This window comes from Lontra canadensis, unplaced genomic scaffold (assembly GCF_010015895.1).
Source record: "Lontra canadensis isolate GAN:19392208 unplaced genomic scaffold, GSC_riverotter_1.0 scaffold204, whole genome shotgun sequence".
NCBI classification, from domain to species: domain Eukaryota; kingdom Metazoa; phylum Chordata; class Mammalia; order Carnivora; family Mustelidae; genus Lontra; species Lontra canadensis.
Genome location: NW_022631198.1, coordinates 1149429 through 1158343, shown reverse-complemented (window position 1 = coordinate 1158343; position 8915 = coordinate 1149429). Strand labels below are relative to the sequence as shown.

Genomic DNA, 8915 nt, shown 5'->3' with positions numbered 1-8915 from the left:
ACAAGGTGTGGCGAAGTTTAAATAAGATAATATACACAAAGTTGTTGAGTATAGTGTTTATAATATTAGTAAGTGGTGTCAAATATCAAATGTTAGTGATACCAAATTATTAAATATGAGATATATCAAGATAAACTCTCAGATATATTTCATTAAAGAAACTGAGTTTCAGAGAAATCAATTAGCAAGTTAACCAAGAATAGAGTGTTTTCCCAGTTTTTGAAATGATAGGCAAATAGCCCTTTGGCTGTCTGAGCCGCACTATGGTAGTAAGTAAGAGCAAGCACTTTATGAAAGGCTGCAAAAAGGTTGCCAAGAAGAAAGTGGCTAATCCATTTTCTAGAAATATAGTATGATATGAAAGCACCAGCTGTGTTCAATATAAGAAATAAAAACACTAGTCTAGAGCACTCAAGGAATGAAAATTGCATTTGATGGCCTCAAGGGTGGAGTTTTTGAAGTAAGCCTTGCTGATCTGCAGAACGATGAAGTTGCATTTAGAAAATCCAAGCTAATTACTGAGGATGTTCAGGGCAAAAACTGCCTGACTAACTTCCATGGCATGGATTTTACCAGTGACAAAATGTGCTCCATGATCAAAAATGGCAGACTGAGGTTGAAGCCCATGTTGATGTCAAGACTACCAATGGTTATTTTCTCTGTCTATTCTATTGTTGGTTTTACTAAAAATCTCCATTATCAGGGGCGCCTAGGTGGCTCAATCAGTTAAGGATTGGACTCTTGATCTCAGCTCAGGTGTTGATCTCAGGGTCATGAGTTCGAGCCCCAAACTGGGCTCCACGCTGAGCTTGGAGCCTACTTTAAAAAAAAAAAAAGAAAGAAAGAAAGAAAGAAAAAACTCAAATAATCAGATTTGGATGACCTCTCCCACTAAGCACCAACAGTTCTGCCAAATCCAGGGGAAGATGATGGAAATCATGACCTGAGAGGAGCAAACAAATGATTTGAAAGAAGTGGTCAATAAACTGATTCCAGGCAGCACTGGAAAAGACATAGAAGAGGCTTGCCAATCTGTTTCTCCACTCCATCATGTCTCTGTTTGAAAAGTGAAGATGGTGAAAACCCTGAGTGTGTATGGGGAAAACTCATGGGACTTCATGGTCAAGGTGGCTAGTAGTTCTGGAAAAAAAAAAAACAACTTAGGATGAGACAGGTGCTGAAGTTGAACAAGCCAATAGATAAGAGCCACCAGTCCAAGAAGCTGTTTAAAATTCAGACTTTTCATGGCGACCAAAAGTCTTATTATGTTGAAGAAAAAAGGCAAATGTCAGCTAAAAGCAGTAGTGCATTCCATCTCAATAGCAGTCCTCTTCAAATAGCACGCGCAGAGTTGGCTTTTACTTTCTTCTCTTTTGCTTTTCTGTTTTCTCTAAATGTTGTACATTGAGCATTTATTCCTTTTATTTTAAAAAAAGAAAGTTTTTTTTTGTGGTTTTTTTTTTTTAAGATTCTATTCATTCACCCGACAGACAGAGATCACAAGCAGGCAGAGAGGCAGGCAGAGAGAGAGGAAGGGAAGCAGGCTCCCCGCTGAGCAGAGAGCCCGATGCCGGGCTCGATCCCAGGACCCTGAGATCATAACCCAAGCCGAAGGCCGAGGCTTCAACCCACTGAGCCAACCAGGCACCCCTAAAAGAAAGTATTTTTAAAAAATGAATGACTTGGGGCACCTGGGTGGCTCAGTGTGTTAAGCCACTGCCTTCAGCTCGGGTCATGATCTCAGGGTCCTGGGATCGAGCCCCGCGGGCTCTCTGCTCAGCAGGGAGCCTGCTTCCCTCTCTCTCTGCCTGTCTTTCTGCCTACTTGTGATCTATCTCTGTCAAATAAATAAATAAAATCTTTAAAAAAAAATCAATGAATTCAACATCCAATTATCCTATGAACATGAAAAAAAAAAAAAAGGCCAAGAGAATTAATCTGCCATTTTGCATTCCTTTTTGAGTTCCCAGTAGATGAAATGAATTTATGTTTGAATGAATCAATAAGTATTTAGTTGTCAGGACGTATTCTCAGTTTGTTGGAATCCATAATTAAATGCATCCAGAAGTTGTATAAAAGGTCACTCCCTAAGAATAAAACTGGTAAGACTCCACATAAACCGGATGAAATTAACCACTAATAGGGAATCTGGTCAGTGTGATTAGAATGCCTAAGAACCTATAAGAAAATAAATAGTATAGCCATGAAAGCTACAACATATCAATTTTATCCCCACCCATTCTCTTTTGGTGTTTTAAAATTAGCATTTCAAAAGTTATGTGATTGGTTTTGTGTTAGTTATGTATAGCTGTGTAACAATTTACCCCAAACCTAGTGCCTCAAAACAACAAACATTTATTATCTCATCATTTCTGAGGATCAGGAATCCAGGTGCTGCTTAGCTGGGTGCCTCTGGCTCTCTTGAAATTACTGGAAGCATCTGCTTCCAGGCTCACTCATGTGGTTTTTGGTGGATTCAGTTCCTTATGGTTTGTTGGACAGAGGACCTCAGTACCTCACGGGCTGTTGACTGGAGGTCTCTCCAATGGCAGCACACAACACAATTGTCTTCCCTCAGATTCAATCATAGAACAAGAGGGAGAACTCAAGGGGCACCTAGCGGTTCAGTCGGTTAAGCCTCTGTCTTCAGGTTCAGGTCATGATCTCAGGGTCCTGGGACTGAGTCCCCCACCAGGCTCCTCGCTCATCAGGGAGCCTACTTCTCCCTCACCCTCTGCCTGCCTCACCCTCTGCTTGTGCTCTCTCTCCCTATCAAATAAATAAATAAATAATGATAAAAACATATATATATATATATATATATATTTTTTTTTTTTAAAGGAAGAAATGAGTTCAATCTACAGAAGAAGGGAGAGGATCACAGGAAAGTATGAATACTACACTCTCATTGAAGGTCATCTCAAGGCTATCTACTGCAGAGATAAAAACATTCATCAGAATTATTCTGCTTGCTATGATGTCATCACCTAGCTATATTCTGAACAGAAGTTCATATTATACATGACTTGCCTTTAAGGTAAGAAAGTAGACTAATAGCATACAAAGTTCCTCATTCTTCATTAAATTAGTAAATATTCTTTTTTTTAAAGATTTTTTTATTTTTTTATTTATTCATGAGAGACAGAGGGAGAGAGACAGAGAAGCAAGCTCTCCAAGGAGCAGGAAGCCTGATGCGGGACTCAATCCCAGGACCCTGCCTGGGATCACATGACCTGAGCTGAAGGCAGATGATTAACTGACTGAGCCACCCAGGCACCCTCATTGGCAGATATTCTTAAACACTCGAATTTTGTCATTTGCCAGACTTAATGAGTTTGCTCAGTGTGTTTAAGTGTCCTTAACACTAGTCCGTACTGAAACAAAACTTGTGACCAGGCCCAGGACTGTAGTCCTGTCTTGAGAGGGCCAGCATGAGCTACCAGGAGGCCTCCTTGTACAACAGGAATGGAAATACAAAATGTCTACATAGTCCAGGCATGTAGCTTAAGTTAGGTTAAGTTACTTGGGTGTAAGCAAACTTAGAAATAAGGAACATTTCTCTCAACACAGCATCAAATTCTACAGTTACAACTCTATCAAAATATGTACCTATTTATCTTAAGAACTGGGTAACTTAATTTCTCAGTCTGATATCTGCATTCAGATCAACTAAAAAGATCATCTGATATACATTTTCAAAATTCTTGATCTATCTTTTCACATAAGGTAACATTTACTCTTTTACCATATAAGCTGCTAGTTTGTAGGTTCCAGGGATTAGGACATGGACACATCTTTTGAGGGGCAATCATTCATCCCACAACAGGGGCATTGCCTGTAAAAAATTTTAAAATCATAGTAAAACTAACTGTCAGTCTACTTTTTATTATTACCACATGCACGCAATTTGAAGCAACGTCAGTGATAAAATTCTCCCCATGAGGGCAGACCACTCCCAATACCTCCCCAACCCTGGGCGTGCCACTCTTGAAATACCAATATGAGCTATTCAACCTGCCGTTACTTTTCAGGAACAAATACTGCACAAATCAATTTGGTGGATCATCAGTGGCCAGCCACACCCCCTAATCTTGGTAGGACCAACTCCTCATCCTTTAAGAGTCAACTGAAGTAAATGTCACCTATTTAAGGTACATTTCCCTAAAAATCTAGATTTGAAATAGCACCCTGCACTTATTTCCCATGTTTGTTTCATTCATGGCTCTTGCCACACTTTGTAGTTATTTTATTTGTAAGTTAATTTTTTTTCATCTCCTTTAGTCTGGAAGCTCCAAGTCCTGTCTGTCTTATTCTTTGAGTTATCCCCAGAGCCTAACACAGTGCCTGGCACATAGTAGGTGCTCATATATGAGTCGTGTCACTGCATTCTCCTCAGCTTGTGTGCTACCAGTAAAGTGTGCTTGCTACACATTGAACAAATTATTCTTTCTTCATCTCACGTCCATTACGAAAAAAGAAATGGCCCCTTGTCTAAGACTGGTGACATAGAGAACTATTTATCTCCGTAATTCAGAAACAGCTGCAGCGTCATGGATCTTAGTGGCGTTTTTCTCCTCTTCCAAACTCTAATTCAGGCGTGATTAGGAATGGTTTATTCTGAAAATTCACAGTTATACTAAGACTGAATCACAAAATAATATGTTAATAGAGCATTAACATTAGCAAGGGGACCTATACATTTTGGGACACCACACCAGAAATGACAAGAATCCAGTCAGTACCCCAGATTTATCAAGTTCCAAAGATAAAGCATCAATTTCCTCTTCAAACCACTTGCTCCTCTTCATCTCCTTCAGTATTTCTTTTAGCAGCCCAGCTATTCACCTGGTCAGTTCTCCAGACTTAATTTTCAGCTCTCTTTTCTTCTCTCTTCACACGGTCTTCCTAGGAGATCTCACCCATCTCCAAGACTAAACTACTATCCCTCCAGCATTATTCCTTATGTCTGTCCCCAGCCCTCTCCTCTGAGCTCAGACTCACAACTGTTAACTTGTTATACCTTCTTCCTTATACCACAGACATTTCAAATTTATCATGGCTAAAAAGCAAACTCTTACTTTTTCTTCCAAACCCCTTTCTCTCTGACCTTCTCCAGCTGTAATGACACTGCCATTCACCAGCGGCTTAATCCAGAAACCCAGGCGTCTTCTTTGACTCCTCTCTTTCTCTCATCTCCTATAGTTAGATCATTCACAAGTCCCATCAGCTCGACCTACAAATATATTTGAACCGCATTTACTTCTTTCCATCTCCACTACTTCCTAGTCTAAGCTACTGGTCGCTCTACTTCTGTTCTTAGCAAAATAGGTGGGGTAACCTTAAAATATAAATCCTATCATGGTGTTTCTCTCCAGACTCATGTTAATGTCACTTCTGTCCAACCATCATGTTACACCAACCATTGTGTCTTTCACTTCTTTACACAAGTCAAGAACCTTAGCACATTCTGTTTGTTCTGGTGTAATGTTTCTCCTCCAGCTTTTCCCATAGCAGCTTCCTTCTCTTTCTAAACCTTAATGTCCGTGTCACTTCAAAGACTCCTTTCCTGCCCTATGTAAGCAGGTCTTTCCTCTTCTACTTTTATTTGTGTTTCCTGTATCCCATACATTTCCTTCATGACATCTTACCCAAATTAAAATATTTGATTAGGGCGCCTAGGTGTCTCAGTCGGTTAAGCATCTGCTTTCAGTTCAGGCCATGATCCCAGGGTCCTGGAATCGAGTCCTCTGTCAGGCTCCCTGCTCAGCAGGGAGTCTGCTTCTCCCTCTCCTTCAACTTCTCCCCCCTAGCTCCCCCTCTCTCTCATGCTCGCTCTCTCTCCAATAAATCACACATAATAAAAATCTTTAGGAAGTAAAATAAAATACTTGATTAGTCTTCCCCACTATATGTGAAGCTACATGAGGGCGGGAACTATGTCTTGTTTCCTGATGTATCTCTCGCTCCCAATGCAATGTCTGGTACATGGGAGGGGATTCATCAACTGTTGAACAAATTAAGGTACCCAGTTCTGTGTTGGCCGATGTGTTAAAAGTGTAATTTGCACAACATTGCACAGAAGGGAGAAACTCTTATTTCTCCATTTCATGTCCATTACTTAAAAAAAAAAAAAAAAAGAGAGAAGTCATTTGTCTGAGACAATTGACATAGAGAGCCATTTATCTCCATAGTGCAGAAACAGCTGCAGTGTCACGGATCTTAGTAAAGACAGTATTTTTTCCCATAATTAGGAAAATTTCATACGGAATTTTATAAGAATTTCATTAAGAAGTTGAATCATAAAATACAGAAGGAATTCATCACTGTGAAGAGGTAGAATCTGGGAAGTTTTCCCCTGGGGCAATAAGATCTTTGTTTCAAGCTTCCAAGGTAACCGGACGGATGTTTCTTTTTGCACACTTTCAAATCACCCCCAAAGACGACAGGCGCTGCCTGTGCTGGCCAGAAGTACTAAAGTTGTTTATTAAGGCATGATTCACACCCAGAGGCTTTCATTTTCATGAAAAGCAGAGGCAAATTAATTTCAGATAAGCAGTGCATAGTAATTTGAAATAACAGAAAAGTGGGTCCACATTTACCATTCTTGTGGGTCTTACGCCACGTGATCGCGTCCAAAACAGTGTTCCTTCCCAGCTACACTTCAGAAATGCTTCGCATATCTGGGCTTCACAGTAGCCAGACCTCTTTTGCTATCCCTGCAACAGATATTCTTTGGGCTACCTTGAAAGTGCCCAAAGCTATCGTAGCATTCAAACAATAATGAAAAATCCTCAGATTCCCTTAGTGTCTGTTTTGAACAGTTCAAAGAGCTTCCACATTCGTTTTTTTCTGGTGCTTTCCCTGCAACACTATGACGTAAGAAGATCTGAGATTAGAGAACCTGACGTTCAGATCGTTTGTTCAAAGCCACAAGTGGAATTACCTATCACAATCAGATTCCATTCTCCTGACTCCCACATGGCATTGGAGACCCTTTCTGAAACATTTCAAAACCACATATAATTATGAGTCTCAGGTATTTTTTTTATCGCCTTCTTAACATGGGGGGAAATATGTTATTTTGTGGGTTTTTTTTTTTAATAAAATGGCTTTGTGAACACAGGCTTCTAAGTCACCTCATTCTAAATTTACATAGAAAAGATCAAAAGAAAAAACATAGAGGAAAAGCCTTCCACATACTAGAAACTTTGAGGAACTTCTGCTAGTTAGAATGTAAAAGAACTCAATTAGAAGGAAGGGCCAGTTCAAGATTCCATTTCGGTAAAATATATTATCACTCCAATAGAATTCCATGAGCATTCCCTTATTCAGGATTGAAGGCCAGGTGAAAGCAGGTGGAGAGACAGTCAAGGCATACATCCAGACCCATTTCAATCTCTAACAGAGCCCACTGCAATTCTTACTTAAAGATTAACCAAAACTGGACACACACAGAGACCTCTCTATGTTAAGACAAGCAAATGGAGAAAAACCACCGGTCTATATTGAAAGATGCCTCATTTGGACTGCCCGGCAGACTCAGTCACTAGAGCTTGTGACTCTTGATCTCAGGGTCATGAGATCAAGTCCTATGTTGGGGGTACAGTTTACTTTAAAAAAAAACCCAGAAAGGGGTGCCTGGGTGGCTCAGTTATTAAGCCTCTGCCTTCAGTTCAGGTCATGATCGCAGGGTCCTGGAATTGAGCCACGCATCCGCATCCAGCTCTCTGCTCAGCAGGGAGCCTGCTTCCTCCTCTCTCTCTGTCTGCTGCTCTGCCTACTTGTGATCTCTGTCTGTCAAATAAATAAATAAAATCTTAAAAAAAAAAAAAGAGCAGAGAGGGATGGACCGTGGGAGGGAAAGAATGAGGATAAAGAACGAGGGGAGGGGCACCTGGCTGTCTCAGTCAGTAGAGCATGGGACTCCCGATCTCAGAGTCATGAGTTCAAGCCCTGTGCTGAGTGTAGACCTTACTTTAAATAAATAAATAAATAATAATGAGGGGAAATAAAAGTGTGCTAAGTACCACAACTTGCACTGGAGAAATCAAGGGCTATTATTTCATTGTGATATTGAAAAGAAAGTCTTTTTCTTTAATTCAAAGGTAGGCAATTTTATTTTATTTTATTTTATTTTAAAGATTTTATTTATTTAATTGAGAGAGAGAGAGAGCACAGAGGGAGAATGAGAGGCAGAAGCATACTCTCTGCTGAGTAGAGAGCTGGATGCAGGGCTTGATCTCAGGACCCTGAGATCATAACCTGAGCCAAACGCAGACTCTTAACCAACTGAGCCACAGGCACCCCAAGGTAAGCAATTTTAGAATAAAAACAGGATATATGGGCCAGCACCTGGGTGGCTCAGTCAGATGAGCGTCTGCCTTCTGCTCAGTTCATGATCTCAGGGTCCTGGGATCAAGCCCCACGTCGGGTTCTGCCCTCAGCGAGGAATCTGTTTCTTCCTCTCATTCTCCCTCTGTGTTTTCTCGTTTTTTCTCTCTCTCTCAAGTAAATAAATAAAAATCTTAAAAAAAAATCTTTCTTAAAAACAAAAAACAAAAAACAGGATATATAACTTCCAAAGCATTAAACAGGATATGTATTTCTTAAGATTTTATTTATTTATTTAACAGAGAGAGAGAGAGAGAGAGCAATCTCAAGCAGGGGAGCGGCAGAGGGAGAGGGAGAAGCAAGCTCCCCACCAAGCAGGGAGCCCAATGTAGGGCTCGATTCCGGGACCCTGGAATCAGGACCTGAGCTGAAAGCAGCCCTATTTAATAGGCTCCCTATTAAACAGGATTTAAAAAGCAAAGAATACATAGTTCATGTAGTAAGAGACAAGAAAAGAGAAAATTATGTAGAATATGAAAAAAAAATTAAGAAAATAAGATGACAGAGAGTCTGAAAGATCAGAG

At 40.3% G+C, this 8915-nt stretch overlaps 1 pseudogene; it reads left to right on the top strand.

Annotated features, from left to right (window-relative positions):
* The first annotated feature begins 263 nt into the window (after window positions 1–263).
* On the top strand, window positions 264–1230 carry LOC116861680 (annotated as a pseudogene).
* The last annotated feature ends 7685 nt before the right edge of the window (window positions 1231–8915 follow it).